The sequence below is a fragment of the Diabrotica virgifera genome, chromosome 5 (genome assembly GCF_917563875.1).
Source record: "Diabrotica virgifera virgifera chromosome 5, PGI_DIABVI_V3a".
In the NCBI taxonomy this organism is placed as follows: domain Eukaryota; kingdom Metazoa; phylum Arthropoda; class Insecta; order Coleoptera; family Chrysomelidae; genus Diabrotica; species Diabrotica virgifera.
This window is the reverse complement of record NC_065447.1, coordinates 205,295,166-205,314,855: the sequence shown is the minus strand read 5'-3', so window position 1 is coordinate 205,314,855 and position 19,690 is coordinate 205,295,166.

The window sequence follows — 19,690 nt, the reverse complement described above, 5'->3', positions numbered from 1 at the left end:
TTCCTAGTCTGGTCAGTTTTGTCTTTGCTCCTGTATTTTTAAGCTGATGATGGCTCGTGAAGAGCCGAAACGCGTCCTTATATGACCATTTTATCAATATATACATTTTGTGGTACTTCTTTGAGTTTTGTACTTCCTTACCTCGAGACCACGTTTGAGAATGGATACTTCTCTACATGTTTGAGAAATTATTCTGTTACCAAAATGTTCACGGATCAAATTTATGAAGCGTTCGGCTCTATGGCTTGTTACGCCATCCTGTTGAAACCATTTCTTACGGATTCTTAAATTACGCTCACGACAAAAGGTCTTTAATACCCGGTTGCACCAACAGATCTTAAGCTTAAGCCGAGAATAACATAAGAATTAATATAATAAAATTATAATATATTATAATAAAAATATCATAATATAGTAATAGATATCATTGATAATAAGGTAAGAATCGAAAATTATGGTGCAACGTAAGTGATACTCAAGGAGGCCCTATCTATAAGTAGAGCTTAGCTAAGCTGGAGCTTAAGATCTGTTGGTGCAACCAGGCATAAATCGCTGATAAAAGGTGGTGTCACAATATTATGTCTGTACGGCTCTTGACTGACAGTAACCGGCTGCTCATTCTCTTCTTCAACAATATAAGGACCAATTATCCCATGGCCAGACACAGTAACCCAAATGGTTACTCGAGCACTGTGGAGAGGCGTTTCTGAATTGGCATCAGGACGTTCAAACCCAAGGGATCGATTTATTTGTCAGTTGATGTAGATGTAACCATTGAGGTGAATGTGACTTTCGTCAGAAAACCATACGTTTCTAAATCGGGATCTTCATACACTAAGCTCAGCACTCGTCCACAGTAAATTTCTCTTTCACGTTTATCCGTAATATTTAGTCCTTGTCTCATTTGAATTCGGTATGAAAAGCTGCCAATAGATTTGAACATTAGACGTGTATATGTTTCGCTTATATTCAGTTTCGGATAACAAATAATGAAGCCTAACTAATATTGACTATCAAAAGTAGAAAACAATGTAGTATGAAGTAAACACTTCTGTTGTATTTAGGTATAAGACTTTATTTTCTTTAATATTTATCCAGAAGCTTATGGAAAATTACCAAAAACACAAAACGTTTTCGGTTTAAACTGACCATCTTCAGTGTTAACGTCCAGTGTACATGTACTTGGAACTAGCTACTGTGGAAATCTTTAAATTACATCGTTAGCTTATTTAACAATATGAAATATGCGACATCAAGTCGATGATGTAGGATTATTAAGAACCATGTGGATGTATTTCATCCATGCTCGAATAAGGCACGTACTGCTTTTGTGAGAGGCAACGACCAACCAACAAAAAATTAGAAAACTTAAGTATATAGAACGTATATAGTGAGAGAGCAAATATACTCATTGTTACAATTCATAATACAAAGCAAAATTCGAGAAAAGCGAAACATGGAAAGACTGAGGATATCCTGGTATAAAAACTTGAAGGAATTGTTGTGAGTGAAGCATAAGGTTATCATTACTATTTATGTTTTCAATTATGGTAATTGCTATTTCATACCACAACGGAGATACCGCCTTCTTTGTTAACTTTATAAACCTATCTAAGATTATTTTATTAGTGCTCTCTTAGCACTAACCGAATGGTTTGAGAAATTATTCAAAATCTAAGTAACGAAACATATGGTGCTGAGGTAATGTGTCTGACCCAGAAAGAGGAAGAAATATTGAGGATCCTAGAGAGGAAAATAATTCGGAGGATAGCAGGCCTACTAGATTTAGGTAATAATAAATTTAGAAAACTCATGAACCACGAAGTAAGAGGACTTCTGAAAGGAGAAGACATCATCAGAGTTATTAAGGCACAGAGACTCAGATGGATGGGACATATAGAAAGGAGAAATCCAGAAGCCGTCATCAAGAAAATTTCCAAATGGAGAGACGTATCAAGCAGATCACGAGGAAGACCCAAATCTAGATGGGAGAACCAGATAGTCGAGGATCTTAAAAAGATGGGAGTCAGAGAATCGGCAACCATAAGCAAAAACAGGAACGAATAGACAAAAATTGTAGAAGATGCCAAGTCACACAACCAATTGTAAAACCAAAATGTTAATGCGGATTGATTCACCGCGACAAACGAATCGGAAGAGCCCAAAGAGGGCGGCAATCATAAAACTAGGAGTGTGGACGCCATGATGATGATGAAGTAATGAAACAATTTTGTAAATACACAATAAAGGACAATATCGACAAAACGTAAGCTTATTATATTATGTACTTTTATGCAAATTCCAAGCACCACTTCCTGTCTGCAAGGGCCGCCATTGCCGAATCAAACAAATGTGAATCACAAATGCATTGGTGCCAGTTACTGCGTGCATTTTAATCGTAACATAACACTTCGCTCTACATAAAATTCTGACACTATCATGAAACCGAACATCAGGAAATACGCCGGAAGAAGACTACACATATTGCCATGATGGTCGCCAACATTCTAAGCGGATAGGCACTACAAGAAAATATCTATCAATGGAGAAATTATGAATAACTTACGATTTGCATGCGATACCGTGAAAATGACCGATAACAATGATTTACAGAACGTAATAAAACGCCTTAAAATATACTGTCATGAACAAGGACTGAAGATAAATTTGAAGAAAACTAAAACCATGATCAGAAAACGAAATCAGCAGATGAAAACATTTAACAAATTAAAACTGTTGAGAAACTTCAAAGATCTCAATAACCTGACAAAAGACAATAAAGTGCCTTTAATATGGGTGCCTGGTCATGAAGGGGTGCATGGGAACAAATGAGCAGATATGTTGGTAAGACAAGGCTCGAGAGAAACTTTTGACGGCACAGAACCTTTCTGTGGCATCATTAAAGATACTACGAAAACGAAGTTTATAAATGGCTGACAACGTTCAACGTATCATCAAAAGAAATGGAGAGCCGTCTCTCGTTCTCCCACGTACTTCATCATCTCCTGATCTATGTCATCTGCACCTCCCGCTTTTCCAATCTTTATTTTGCCAATCCTTCTTCAATATCTTTGATATCAATTTCGTCTACTCGATTGTCCCTATCCTCTTCTCTTTCCTGCTGTCCTCTCTCCTCATTTTGTTGGTTGTTTGCCTCGAATTTTTCTATATAGTGCTTATTTCATATGGTTAGTATGTCCTGTATGTTTGTTTTCAATTCATTTCGCTCATTTCTAATTCCTCTTATTTGTTTCCTTTTTGTTCCTTTCATGCTTCTTATTTTATTCCAAAACTGTTTATTGTTATTCCTAAAACCTTCTCTCAATTCTTCACCGAATTGCTTCCAGCTCTTCTTCTTCGCATCTTTTACTAGTTCTTTCACTATATTTCTCTGTCTTCTGTATTCGTCTCTATCTTGCTCTTCATTTGTGTTTATGTGTCGCTTCCACATTTCTTTCTTCTTTTTTACTGCTTGCTTTATTTCCTTATTCCACCATCCAGTTCTTTTATTATTCTTCCCATTTTTTCTTATTCCACATACTTGTTTTGCAGTGTTCCATAACGTGTCTCTAAATTTTTTCCATCTCTCTTCCATATTCCATATTTCCTCATTGTGTTCATGCTGTTCCAGTATTTTATCTGTCTCTCTTTGGTAAAACTTCCTCAGCTTCCATATTTTTCTTCTTATGTATTGCTATTCTTGTATATTGAGGACTCTCTATTATTTCCATTAGTTTCATGTTTATCTCTGCTCTCACTAGTCTGTGTTGGGTACCGAGTTCGGCTTCGTTCTCTGTTTTTATATTTTGTATGGTTAGGTCTGCGTCTGGAGGATATACTATGTAGTAAATTATGCTTCTCGCATTTCTTTCTTCTGCTACGTATGTATATTTTCGTTTCTCGGTTTATAAGAAGATTGAACTTGAAGAAGAAAAAAAGGACCAAAGTTAACACCACTATTTATTTTGTCTACTATGGGGATTACTATTTCATACCCTGAAAAGAGATACCGCCAACTCAACATACCAAAGAATTTTGTAATTATGTACACCATAAACGACAATATCGACAAAACGCAAGCTTATAATATATTATGTACTTTTATGTAAATTCCAAGCACCACTTCCTGTCTGCAAGGGCCGCCATTGCCGAATCAAACAAATGTGAATCACAAATGCATTGGTGCCAGTTACTGCGTGCATTTTAATCGTAACATCACACTTCGCTCTACATAAAATTCTGACACTATCATGAAACTGAACATCACGAAATATGCCGGAAGAAGGCTTTTAAATAGCATTCATAACTGAAACTGCACGATTTGTTCGTTTCTGATGAAGGTTTCTAATCTGAGTCGCAGTGAATAGTGAACAGTTCTTATGAAACGGGGCATATTTGGTGATATTGTTTTTTAAGAACTTAAAAATGGAAGTGGCTAAATAGTAAAGTGGAATCATTGGTTTTATACAGTTCTTTATAGTACACTTTAAAAAAAGAATCGGTGCGAAATCAAATCGGAAAAAAAATTGATGCCTTTTTATAAATTCCATATATACTAAAGATTTCCACCGTTTTTACTATATTCCTTCATCAACCATTCTCTCCACCTCTTTCTGTTTTGCCAGTCCCCTTCCTGTATATTTCTTCTCTCCATTGCTTCGTCCACTTCATCTCTGAAGGATTTTGCGGGTCTGCCTCTGTTCCTTCTTCCTATCGAGCTCCACCCTGTTATTCTATTTATCCAACGATTTTGGTCTGCTCTTCTGACATGTCCGTACCAGGTTAATCTCTTTTGTTCAATGTAGTCTACTATATCTGCGTTCACTCCTACTCTTTTCTTAATGTCTATGTTTAGGAGTTTCTAAAATAGATTTGTGTTGCTGGGAATATCCCGACGATTCTGCATTAGATGTGATATTTTTATATCTATATTGCGATTTTTAAGAAGAAATGTCTTACGTTTGAACTTCGGTATAATACTACATTAGCATAACTTTTTTTAACTTTCTCTTTTGCTTCATTGTATGGTATGGTTTCTGTTACAAATTTTTTTTTATTTTTTTTTGAGTATCGAATTCTGGGCATTTTTTACGATCTGTTGCTGAATGATCGCCTCCGCATAAAATACAAATTGGTCCACTTGTTTTTTCACATACATTTGTTTCATGATTTCCTCCAGAGTGTCTGCAACGCAGAGTTCCTCTACATTGATCCATTACGTGTCTATATCTCAAACATTTAATGCATTGAATGACTCTGGGAACATACAATTCAACGTTATAAATCAATTTTTCTATTATTATCTGATTTGGAATGATTTGACCTCTAAATGTCACAATTATAGTGGAAGTTGGGATCAATTCGTTATCTTTCTTTCGTACCATTCTTTTTACATTTAGAATCTCTTAATTGTTTCCATATCGAGGTTCAATAATTTTTGCTAGTTCTTTTTCAGATAACTCAAGGTCAACCTCCTTAGTGACACCTTTACGTTGGGTTAAAAAAGTTGGTATGTAAGCCTCGTATCTTTTTTCTTTCCTTAACCTTATTTTTCCCTACAACTGTTATATTAATAATGTTATTTTTAATTTCTGGAGCTGAATTAATAATCAAACGAGCAGTCCCTACCTTGTGCAGCCTTCCGATGTTCCCCTCCAGGTTTTGTATAAATACAAAATAAGGTCCTTGGTCTGTCTCAGCATATTTATTTTTTTCTTAATTTTTTCTTCATTTTTTTCAATACTTACCGGTGCCTCATTATTTGGATTTTCTATTAGTTTTATTCTTTTTAGTCTCTCGTTTTCCTCTTCGGTTTCCTTTTTTCTTTTCCCATTGATCTCCGTATCCATAATGTCCTCATCCTGTTCACTCCTTTTTGATTTACCCCGATCTGGCGGGATATTTGCTTATTCCATAAACTTTGCTTATTCCAAAACCCACTGTTATTATTGTTTCAAACTATGCACTAAAACTATTATTAAAAATACAACTTATACACTAAAATTTACTTATTTTAAAGGTATGTAGTTGTTTTTGTAATACTCAAACTACGGAATGTCTATGTTTAGAAATTCCTTTTTCGACGACGTTTGTTTGACTTTAAAGAATTCTTTTGCACATCGGTAATTTGTTTCTTTCTACATCGAACATACTCACGTTGTCCTTCTGCTCATGTGCGCGTTCTATTTTTTCTGTACAGTTCCTAGTCATTTACATTTTCGACTCTTTATTTTCTCTCATCTCTTCACTCCTTCATCTATTAAATACCGTTATCCACGTATTTTGCGTAATAGTCTCATTTGAGCGATTTCCAGTATTTGTTATGTTAGGTTCTGAAACTGCTGTCTTGTGGAATGTCTAACTCTAGTATTATGTGTAAAAGCGATTAAGCCAAAACTATTGGTGTAATGAAAATTACGTTTTTAATTGGCATTTCGGTTTCTACTCCGGAAATCGTTCTCAAAAATGATTATTTTAAAAAATATGGAAACATATATAGTTTAATTTTATTAGGTTATGTAGATCTTTTCAAAAAATTGACATGCTTAGCCTGTATCTTCTAGGCCACCGCATATGTGTGGTTGGAACAGTTTTGAGGGTGGCGTTATTACCGTAGGGATATCAATTTCTGAAAGTTTTTGTTTATTTTATGTTAATTTTTTTGTGTAATCTGTGTCATACATGGGATTTCTCAACGTAAGTTTTTTAAGTTTTGTACCAGATTTGTGTTTGTGTATTGTGTATAGCACATGTATTGTGTATGTGTTTGTAGATGACCTGTTCTCCAATAATATGTTTAATGACAAATCCAATCATCGTATTCTTCATCAAATTCTGCGCATATTTCATTTCATAAGTTTAAGTCTACCTTTGCAAATAAGAGGTGGGGTGAGTGGGAAACTTCTTATGAAAAAATGGCTGTAAATCCGGTTCTGCTAAATCAAATTTTGCCTACTTGGTCTTGTTGAAGACAGCTCTTTTTCGTCAATGTAAGAGTCTTATTTTTGATAAGTCCTAATAAGTAATATGCCAGGTGGTGGGCGTTATTTAATTATTTTCGGAAATCTAGTTTTCTTTTGAGAATGTTAAATACAAGTATGCATTTTTAATCCTGTATTACAAAATTAAACCACATTAGCAACATAATACCGACAATCGCATGTCGATACCTTTTTTCTATCTCGAAATATCTTAAGAAACGTGTAAATTTTAAACAACTGTTAATGTCACCGGTAATCGAAGGTAAGGAAAAGTAGTGTGCTACGGAAAAACAAAGAAACATTTTCCAGATGTAAACGTATATAATTAATTAAAACAACAATAAGACAAACAACACTATAAAATATAACAAAGAAATAAAAGCAACTATGTACTTACTTAGTGACCACCTAAATGTTCAAATTGTTGCCCATCATTTTCGATGCAAGCATTTACTCTTTCAAGAGTAGATTGAACAGCAGTCTCAATTTCTGCTTTCGCAATGCTTTGAATGGCGTTTCGTATTCTCTAGATTCTAGATCATATTTTCTCGAGTAGTGGGCCTAGCGGCAAAAACAAGGTGTTTAATCCGTCCCTATAAATAAAAGTCTAAAACAGTTAAATCTGTTGCTATTCAATCTACTTTTGAAAGAGTAAATGCTTGCATCGAAAATGATGTGCAACAATTTGAATATTTAGGCAGTCACTAAGACTAAGTAAGTAGTTGCTTTTATTTCTTTGTTATATTTTATAGTGTTGTTTGTCTTAATGTCGTTTTAATTAATTATTTAGGTTTACATCTGGAAAATGTTAATTTGTTTTTTTCCATAGTACACTACTTTTCTTTAAGCTCGTTTACCGGTGACAGTAAGAGTTATGTTTACAATTTACACATTTCTTAAGATATCTCGAGATAGAAAAAAGGTATCGACATGCGGTTTTCGGTAATATGTTGCTAATTTGGTCTAATTTTGTAATACAGGATTAAAAATGCATAGTTGTATTTAATATTTTCCAAAAAACTAGATTTCTGAAAATAATTAAATAACGCTTCCTATCTTGCATACTACTTATTAGGCTATTTCGAAAATAGGTCACTTACATTGACGAAAAAGAGCTGTTTTCAACAAGCCCAAGTATGCAAAATTCGATTTAGCAGAACCGGACTTACAGCCATTTGTCGTAAGAAGGTCCCCACTCACCCCCACCTCTTATTTTCAAAGGTAGACTTAAACTTGTCAAATCAATATGCGCAGAATTTTATAAAGAATACGATTATTGTATTTCCAGTTCCCTTTCATTGGGCAAATTTTGTAAAATCTTGATTTTTGAATTTTTGATATTCAATGACGCCCTCTAGCGGTGCACCTACAACTATGAAAATAATTTCCAGGCTTTTCCCGAGGCAACTTTTGTTATAAATATTTTTTTCTCAAAGCTGTACTATAAACGGTTCCTGAGATATGGCCGAGAGCCATTCTTATTGGGACATCCAGTACTTTACTCCGCTATTATTGGTATTATTTTTGTTGACTTCTTCTTTTAGTATTGGCAACCAAATATATTCTGCTAATGGATTTGCTACACAGTTTTCTTCGTTAAGTGGGATGTGGGTTGCGTCTTTGACTTTTCTGTTTTTCATGTCTGTTCTTATTATTATTGATGCATCTTTCCATTGTACTCTGTGTTGGTTGTCCCAGATATGTTTGCATATGTGAGATTTCCCGAAGTCTCTATTCTTGATGTATATTTCATGCTCGTTTACCCTGACACTTAGTGGTCTTGAACTTTCTCCCGCGTAGAAATTGTTGCATTCACAGGGTATTTTGTAGATGCAATTTTTGTATCTTTCTTGTCTGTTGTTGGATTTGGTTTTGGGCAGAATATATTTCAGAGTGTCAGTTTCCTATCCGTTTAAAATTTTTCTGATAGGCCCTTTACACATAGGTAGTATTGTTGTCATCTTTGAGTTCCTTCCTATGAGTGTCTCTGGAATCATTGTGGTGTTTTGTTGTTACTTTTCTTCAATCTTATGGAATTATTTGTTTATAAAAAATGACAATTGGTATTCATTTTTAGTCAAAACCTTTGTTAGCAGGTTTTTTTTTCTGAAATTCATTTTCATTCGAGCAACTGATTTTGGATCTATCATATAGGGATTTGATAATTTTTAATCGTGGTTTTCGTTGTGGTTGGAGTGGCAGTTTAAATATCTGTTGGTCTGGGTTGGTTTCCTGTAGACTTTGGTTGCATATTCTGTGTCCTCTTTTGTAACTCGTAGATTGAGGAATGGAACTGAATTGTTGTTTTCTTGTTACATGGTGAATCTGATGGATTCTTCTTTATTTTTAATGTCCATCAGGACTTTATTCAATGCTTCTGGTCCGTGAAGACTCATCATCTACATATTTCCACCATACTCTGAGCTGTTTATCGTGTTTGTGTACTATGTTTTGTTCTAATTACTCCATGAATATATCAGCTAATAATGAAGATAAGGATGAGTCCCTAGCTTATCCGAAGTTTGGTTTATATAAGTCATTATCTAGTTGAAAATAAGTGCTATCTATGCAAAGTGTTAGTAGCTACATGATAGTTGATATATTCAGTTTGTTTTTTGTTGTCAATGTATCATCCGTTTCTAGTTTTCATCTTATTTTTTGTAAAGTTTTCTCTAGTGATACACTGGTAAAAAGACTGGTAATGTCAAAAATGACTAGCATATTATTGGCATATTAATCTATTTCCGATAGTTTTTGCAAGAAGTGCTGTTAGTTTTTGATAAAAGATGTGCTATATGCTAGAGGATATTTTATGTTTAGAAGGAATTTTGACTGTCTGCTACAAGGAGAAACCATACTGCTACAAATTGGTCTGAGGGGAACATTATCTGTGTGAATTTTTGGAATTCTATATAAGTGTTGTATTCTGCTGTAGTGTGGTGTTATATTCTAGCAGTTCTAAAAATTCAGTTCTCGTTCTGTAGCAACTTTATATTTCTTCTTTCAATATACCAGAACCGGTTTTGTACTTTTTTGTACATATTGAAGCCATTTTTTTTGTCATAGATTTCAATTTCCTCACATTGGTTTTTACCCAATAACTATTTGGCAAGTTTTATTCTTCTTTTGTTATTTCTGTATAATTCTTTGTACTTACTTGTTACTCATACTCTACGTTAAATATTGGAATTTTTATAATTATTGTTCTCTATGTGCTAGGGTTATTTCTAAAATCCAAGTATAGTTCCTAAAAAAATACTTATTTCCTCATACGTTTGGCGAATTTTTCTTTACCACTTAAAACAACTTTTCTGTACTCCCAAAAATAGCTAATATAGTCGAAGAAATGAAACTGAAAAAATGGCAAAACCTCGCAATTTTTTCGTCCAGCATCGATTTGTACAAAAAGTTGGGATTAAGCACATTTCACCTTCTAGTTCATTTTCTATATTGAGCCGTTGTACGCATTTGGTTTTTTAAGAGTGAAAACTACCCCTGATTGTAAAAAATTATAAAATAATATTTTAAACTTTAATATTGTCAACATTTGGTTCTTATTAGTTACATAATGATTGTTTTATGCTTTAAGATATACTACCATTATATTTCAACCCTTAAAACCACCCTTGTTAGAGCTATATATAAAAAATTTACTTATCCTGAAAGAATAATTTCGACTTGCATCGATTTACATAAAAATTTAGGATTAGGATCATCTCACCCTGTACTTTATATTCTATATCATGCTCAAGAGCGTTGATTATTTTTAGGGGTGTAAACTACCCCTTATTGTCAAAAATTATATAGAAACGTTGTAAACTTTAATATGGGTAAAATTTTGTTTTAATTGGTTAATTAATGATTGTTTTATGCTTTAGGATATAATATCATAATATTTCAACCCTTAAAAACCACCCTTAATAACATTACAATTTTTATAATTAGATAATTTAATAGATCTATACAGAAAAAAAGTATAATTAAATAATTACAAAAATATTTATTTACACAAAAATACGAATTTACAAATATGCACAAATGCAAATACAAATAGTTTTTTAGTCATCTTCCAGTATACGAACCGGTTCTGTGGTATTATACATACATTGAAAATGCTCCATAAGCGAACTATTCAAATTTTTCGAAAAAAAAAATTCGTTTTATAAACATAGCTACTTCATTTTTGGCAATAAAAGTTCTTTCAAAAATGATTTTGTAGGATTTTTGAAGAGCTATAAGAGTGTGTAAATTAAATTCCGTAATATACAGTGGTGTCATGGCAAAATTAGCAGTGCAGGAACGCACTTTCCTTAACTTCTTTACAATTAAAATATTACTATGTTTTTTTAATACAAGTTACGTCTGCATATTTTAAAATGTGTATGCATTTGCTTAACTCAAAAATTGTATGATTTATTTACAAAACCTAAATTCTTAATTTTTTTTTCTTTTCTTAACCAGTACCGGAACGGCGTTCCCGCGCGTTCCCGCACCATGACACCAGTGGTAATATCCCTTAGTTTTTAATTGGGGTGGGTTTAAAGGGCTCGAATAAGGGGGTGTTTGCTCGTAAATAGAGGTTTTAAACAGCTATATCTCGGTAACTATTCACTATAATGAAAATCTATGCACAACTAAATTTTAGTTATTAAAAAAGCTAGAGTTTAGTAATCTATCTTTTTTTTCATAACTCCAGTATTTTCGGAAATATGTATTTTGAAGTAAAAGGTGAAAAATACGAAATTGCAAAAAATCAATTTTTAAATTTTTCTAAAATTAGGCCTTTTAAATCAAAGGTTAAACTTCTTGGGTGTATTGGTAATACAAATATATAAGGAATTACTGAAAGATGAAGAAGAATTTTTAATTAGGAGGGTAGCTAGGAGGTTGTTTTCACTGTTTTTTTCGTAGAGAAAAGCAGGTACCGATTTTTTTTATCATTTTTTATCATTTTTTCTTTTTAAGATCTAATTGTATACTTAAAAAATTTTTATTTAAATTTTCCTCAAAAAATGCAAAAAATTTTCCCGTTATTTGGATTTAAATATTTCAAATTATATATTTGACGAAAAAAGCTAACCTGTAACATGCCGTATCTCGGTTTGTATTGGTCTTAGAGATATAGAAAAATAATTTGATTTTTGTTGCTAAAAGATACAATTTGGTATCTAAAGTTTTTTTGACTAAATGCATATTTTTCGAGGTATTCTCAAAAACCCCCTAAAGAAGTCGATTTTTTCGTCGAAAAGCTGTTACTTTCAAGCGCGAATAACTCGAAAAAAATTAGTTTTACGAAGAAAATGTAAAAAACATTTTTTTTCTTAGAATTACTTTTTGCATCGATTTACATACATGGTTAAAATGTAATAAAAAATTCCCACCCCCGAGATGGGGTGGCAACCACCCCAAGATTTTAGCGTACAGCGGTATGATATAGAAAATGATCCTTGGACTGTTCCCTACCTTCTGTGAAAATTTCAGGTAAATCCAGGCTGGACGAAAAAATTGAGAGCCAAAATGCTTCATTTCCTCGACTAATACTGCCTTTATGTAGATGCTAAAAAACAATTAGAGAATCTTAAAAAAACAATGTATCTGTCCTCACAAGCTGATTTTCCAAAAGCACGCAATTTGATTATTAATTTTGAAACAGCCAATGAAGACCAACTTTTGTCATTATTAGAATTTATTAATGCACGAGCTGGATTTAATTAGTCTATTTGGAAAACGAAAACTGTTATCTTTTTGATTGTTTAATTGAAGTTTGACATCAAATTCTATTTTCGTCGTGGTAATTTCGCCAGATTTTAAGACATCTCTAGAGACTTGTATAAAGCTTTACTTGTTTAGTGAGGTTATTGAGGAGATCACTAATAAATGTTATTGAGTCGTTATAAAATTTGTGTGTTTTAAAATCTTTGTCTACCTAGTGCGTGTTAAAAAGCTAAAGTAAGAGTGAAAAAATGTTTGTGCATGGAATACATGACTATCAGGTTTCAACTTCAGAAGAAGAGATCGAGGAAGATGACGACGATGATGATCCAGAGAAAATGCTCATTGTAACTATAATTTATCTTCGATTGGATATATTTTTTAAAATAGCTGTTAGTGCAGTCACTGAAGGTTTTCACCTCCGATTTCGTTGAACCTTCATCGATTTTCATGAAAATTGGTGAGTAGTTAGAGGATATCTCAAGGAACAAAGGTGACATGATGCAAACTTGCGCTTTTACCCTGGGGGTGGATGCCACCCCTTCTCGGGGCTGAAAAATTATTGTATTAAAAATAATACCATAAGTCGATAGAGAGACAAATTACAAGCAAAATTTGTTATAGAAAGTTATTAATATAAATCAATACTTTTTAAGTTATTAAAGATCAAAAATTTTAATTTTTCGTAAAAAAATGTATGTTTAGCGGTTTTTCACGTATAACTCAAAAACTATAGGCTTTTAGAAAAAAGTTATAGTTACCAAAATTAAAGATAATAAAAACTTGAATACACTCCTTACTTAAACAACTAAACTAATGTTAATTCAAAGTTAGTTATGGGTAATTGAATATATATTTTTTTCGACGAGTACTCAAATCTAAGTATTCAAGCTTAAATAACGGGAAAACGATGCATTTTATAAAATATACCTGCTACGCACTTGTCAAAGTACTTTAGAATACCTATCAAATAAGCTCCAGAAAAAGTTAATAGCATTAAAATTAAGCATGTTATGATGAAAATAAGAGAACCCTTTCGAATTTTTTAAGAAAAGGTGAAAAATAAGGACACGCGCCAACTCGTAACTCTTAATGACAAACTTTTTTAAATCAAAATGTATACCGGCCAATTCGTAACTTTTCTAGTACCTGAACAACTCGCAACTTTATACAGGTGAATTCGAAACCATTGTTTAATTCTAATACCCCACGTAGTTGTTAGGTTAAAAGGTAAGAAATAAATTTGAACAGTAACGGATTAAGCCAACACGGGGCATATATCATATTATTATGTAAGCGAATGGTTCTTGGTTTGCTTAAAAACATGTTGTGTATTATATGTATTTATAAAAACAACATTGATATAACAAAAATTGAAATCTCTTTTTATTGAAACAATATGTATAGACCAGGGCGGATCTGTATAAAACGTCTATTTGTGGATGTGCGAGGTGGCGTTCGGATTTTTGCAGATAAAGTTAGGTGTCAACTTCAATAATAATAATTGACTTATGCTTCTTCTGAAATTAATATGCCCGGAACATTAATAAAAAAATTAATATATTTAAAAATTTCGAAAAACATTCATTTTTTTCTACATTCTTTGCTTATAACTTTAAAACGATTCATTTTGGAGCAAGGTCGTAGGGAATTAAAATAAAGATAATTGAATTTTTTATGATATACGACTAGTTAAAAATGTCTTAAATTATTACCCTTTCTGCAAAATACCAATAAATACAAAATAAGGGGGCAAAATAAGTTTTTTTTTTATTCAGTGTTTTTCAACAACTTTGGATGCACTTAGAACCTTCGTAATTCGCATAGAAAATCCTTATAACATACTTAAATCTTCCACCAAATTTCATTAAAATCGACCTGATAGATTTTGCATAATAATTTTGCAATCTAAATTTTTTTAAAAAAGTTCAAATTTTTTAAAAACTTTCTGAACAGAAAGTAGACCATTTAGAAGTTTGCTAATTTTTTGACATATAAAGAGGCTCCCTACCGATCTAATACACTTTACAGAATTAAAATCGGATTATCTAAGCGGCCTCAGCACTGTTTTTAAAGTTATAATAGTTATTTTTCTACAACCACTATTCAAAGTGCACTTTTCTGCACGGTTTTATGTTAGCAAACTTGATATTTTCTCACAGTATAAGATATTTGACATTAGTGTGCAGAAAAGTGACGTTTCTGTGCCGCAAAGTGACGTTTCTGTGCCGCAAAGTTCTTTTCTGCACAGTTGACTACCTCATTCTGAGTAACGTTATATTTTGTTTACATCCGTGGACTACCGCATTCTGAGTAACGTTATATTCTGTTTACATCCGTGGTTAAACTTTAGACACATATATAACCTATAAGACAATTATTATATTTAACTATAGTATACAAACTAAATTATGGATGTTACAACTGTTTTATTTTACAATTTTATTCTTATTAAACATTTTATAATTATCAAATAACCAATAAGGATTTAGCAACCTGTGCAAGAGACGTCGAATGAAGTAGGTTTTGTGTAAATCCGTGACTGCATAAATATAATGTCAATAGTGTGTAATAATTGTTTAAATTTAAACAAATTAAGGCAGTGCATTAATATTTTAACTGATTTCTGTGCAATTTATTTAGGTATAAGGAATTTTAATTGATTAGTAGGTATTAATTAAATACAGTTTAAAATTTATCACATAGGTACCTATTATAATTAATCGTCGTTTGGAAATTGTGATTTTTATTTTTAGGAAAAACTGTGCTTGTAGAAAAAGTATAGTGTGAAACACGTGCAGAAAGGTAATTTCTCACTCGTTTGAATTGCGGCACTCGCTTGCGCTCGTACCGCAACTTTTCAAACTCGTGAGAAATTAGTACCTTTCTGCACTTGTTGCACAATATACTATTTCCTAACAAGTGCAGAAAGTCATTATTTTCCGCACGCGACTGCAGTTTGCCGAACGACGCGAAGCGGGAGTTCGGCAAGCAGTCGAGTTGAGGAAAAGAGACTTTCTGCAAGAGTTAGGAACAATATTTTTTCTAAGAGTCTTTAAAAAATTACCAAATCTTAATTAATTAATTAATTTAATATGAAAATACATACACAAATTAATTCTTTGACAAGGTTGTCAAAACCAAACTTTCAATATAATTAGTTAGCATGACGATGATCGTGGTTTCCATCACGATGATTCAAAACTCTTATTGTGACTGTTATTGTCTACCGATTTGACTTTCGAATATTATGTCAAAATAATTTTATTTCATCGAATTGTCGCGGTGATACAGTAGCGATCAACAGGTAGCCAAAACGCGTTCCAAGATTGTGGGTGTAATTTTCAATATTTTTTCGAGATATTTGGCACACTTATTCGTAATATAATAAAGAATGGCGGTACAGAGCCCAATTTGAAAAATATATTAATATGTGGAAATTACTTTGTAATTTAATATAATATTAAAAAAACGAGCCTGTACCGCCATTAAGAAGAACAAAAAATACACTTTCTTCAAATAAACTTTTTTATCCGATGCCTAGATTTTGTGTCATTTTGGAACTACTAGTGAAATAAAAAATTTTAGTAGTTCCAAAATGACACAAAATCTAGGCATCGGATAAAAAAGTTTATTTGAAGAAAGTGTATTTTTTTGTTCTTCTTAATGGCGGTACAGGCTCGTTTTTTTAATATTGTATTTAATTAAAGAGTAATTTCCACACATTAATATATTTTTCAAATTAGGCTCTGTACCGCCATTCTTTATTATATTACGAATGCGTGTGCCAAATATCTCGAAAAAATATTCAAAATTACAGCCGCAATCTTGGAACGCGTTTTCGCTACCTGTTGATCGCTACTGTTTCCTCTTAAAACAGGAACACAATAAGATATATTTGAAATAAATTAGTAAATAATATCTAAATATTAGTTTATTGCATGTATTATAATTACTTTAAGGCCATATTAACATATCTAAATTAACACGCGTGCGTAAAAGTAAAAACCGCGTGCGGAAAAGTAACACGCGTGCGGAAAAGTGAAACTTTCTAAACTAAAATGCGTGCGCGAAAGTAGACATTTTTGCACGCTCGTAGAAAAAAATTTTTTGGCTTATAAACAAATACAGTGAGGACGTTTGAGTTGGAATAAATTCATTTTCTGGAGAATGGGCGTCTCTAGAGATAAATCCCGAAATAGGTCGATTTTTATTTTTAAATTCTAATTTTTTGGTATACATATCATACTAGTGACGTCATCCATCTGGGCGTGATGACGCAATCGATGATTTTTTTAAATGAGAATAGGGGCCGTATGATAGCAGGCCGTATGATTCCGTCGTTATAACAGGTTGCCTTGCAACCAGATGCAGAACAGTACCATAAATGTTTTCCACTTTTTAGCACTTTATTTAATTGAAATTTAAAATTATTTACCACCATTAACTTACACCCACGTGCACTCATTACGAAAGCTGTTATCTGTTACAAGAATTTCAGTAATTTTCACAAAATTTATTTGGATTTTCTCTAGTAACTCTTCCAAGAGACAATACATAAATGATGAATACCTTTTACACCACCTTCAAAGAGAGTAATTTTTACAAGTACATACCTGGAATACCGGTATTAAATTATCAACATTACTTAAAACTGAAAGTTACTAATTCCCCGGTACTTAGTGGGTTATCGAAGAATTACCTGCGCGCCAGAGTTACGAGTTGGCCTCTAATTAGGATGGGGGATTAAAATAGTTACGAATTCACCGAGACCCAAAAATAAAACATGCCATTTCCACAAAAATTAAAAGGTATGGAAATCCTTACAAGAATTTCTTTATATTAGCATAATTAATTATTTTAAAAATTTTGACCGGCTTAGAATGCACATTTTTGAAAAAAAGATATAATTTAAAAAAATCAGAATTTTTAAAATTATCGTAATTTTCATTTTATTTTGATAATAACTCCAAAAATACTTAATATACGTAAAAATATTCTACAATAAAATATTTTAGTTTTTTTTTTTGTAGGTATCAAATATTTTACCTTTTTGTTATTTCTGTAGGATAAAAAATAACCGAGATAGAAACGTTTAAAGCTTAAATTTTGCTGCGAAAACCATGTAACCGGGGTCATTTAACCTTTTATTTTTAAAAAGTAAAGGGTTTAAAAGATTAAATTTAACGTGGTTTATTAGCACTTGGAATTAGCTTTCAAATGTTTTTTAGGTAAATGTGATATCTTAAAAATTAACGGAGTTATTAAAAAGGAAAGATAACATTTTTTGGAAAAATTTTTAAAAGATTAATTTTGAAAAATATTTGGAGCATAAATTTTAATGCCATCGACTCGTTCGGGAGCTCCTTTGATAGATATTTCTATGTACTTTTAACAAATTTTTAATAAGTTTATGTTATAAAATGCATCATTTTCCCGTTTGGGTACTCGCCAAAAAATATATATATATTTAGCTACCTATAACTCACTTTTAGTTAAAATAAGAAGGATATTTTAGCAAGAAGTTTATTTAGTTTTTTGTTAGCTTCAATTTTATTAATAATAACTTTTTTGTAAAACTTATATTTTTTGAGTTAATTTGTAAAAAATCGGTTGAAAACATGCATTTTTTCTCACGAAAAATTAAAATATTTGATCTTTAATAACTCAAAAAGTTTTACTTTATTTTAATAACTTGATATAACAAATTTTGCTAAGAATTTGTCTTGTATGGGGATATTCTTAATAAAATAATTTTCACCCCCGAGAGGGGGTGGAATCCACCCCCACGGTAAAAGCGCCAGTAGACACCATGTCATATTTGTTCCTTGAGATATCCTCTAAACACTCACCAATTTTAATGCAAATCGATGGAGGTTCAACGAAATCGGAGGTAGTAGCTCATATCCACCTTCAGTAACTGCACTGTGAAGGTATTTCACGTAAAATAGCTTCGCAGCTATTTTTTTTTGTACAGTGTTATTCTTTGATGAATATAATTGTTTGGGCTTTCATATCAAAATTTTGTTTTCAAAATAAATGGACTGACGTCTATTTTCTTATTGTTTTGATCTTCTACCTAATTGTTCTACTTTATTTTATTCTTCCTACGAGATTCATTTTTCTCATCTATCTACTTCTCTCAGATCTAGCAATGCAAAAAAATATCTTATTGATTTGTGTAGAATTCAAAAAACTGTTTTAATAGTTCTTTTTAATAATTATTTTTTGTTCTGTTCTCCTTTTATTTCTTGGCATAATATTATGATCTAGGACTTTCTTCGTTTATGCCAAATTTACTGCGGCATTTATAGCCTTAGTTGTATCAATATGTTTTAAATATCCTTATCTATGTTTATATGGTAGTAGAATGAATCTTACTCTGCTCCCACGTTTAAAAAATTCGTGGACACTGCCTCATATGCAGACAGTCATTTCCCAATGTAAGTGTCTGTATAAAATGCAGTCGTGTTCGCGAATGGGTGAAATATTTAGTCTGGTCTATATTCACTTCAGTCCTTATTCTACTAATTTCTCCTCCAGTTATTTGTACATGTATTTGACATCCTCTTCTTCGGTTGCAATTTTTTAAACGTCCTGAAATGAAAAAGTATATAGATAGTAATTTTCGAACTCCATTGTCATGTATTGTCATTTCCTCATCGAATTATGTAGGACTTTCTGAATATACAACTTAAGCTCAGGAAAAGGCAACAACCTTACTTTAAACCAGTATCAATTTTAAAAGGGTCAAATATGTTTCACACTGTTAAACTCCTTTTCTATTTTTTCCTTTAGAATTTTGGCACATAGTCTTCCTAAAGAGCTGGTTACTCTTACATCTCTATAGTTTTACATTGTCTTTTATTAACTTTCTTATAAATTGAGCTAATTAATACCAAATTCCATTTTTTTACAATTGTCTGGGTAATTTTAAAATTCCATTTGTTTCTTGTTTATATCTCAAGATCTCCATAATTTGCAAAATTCTTGTTATA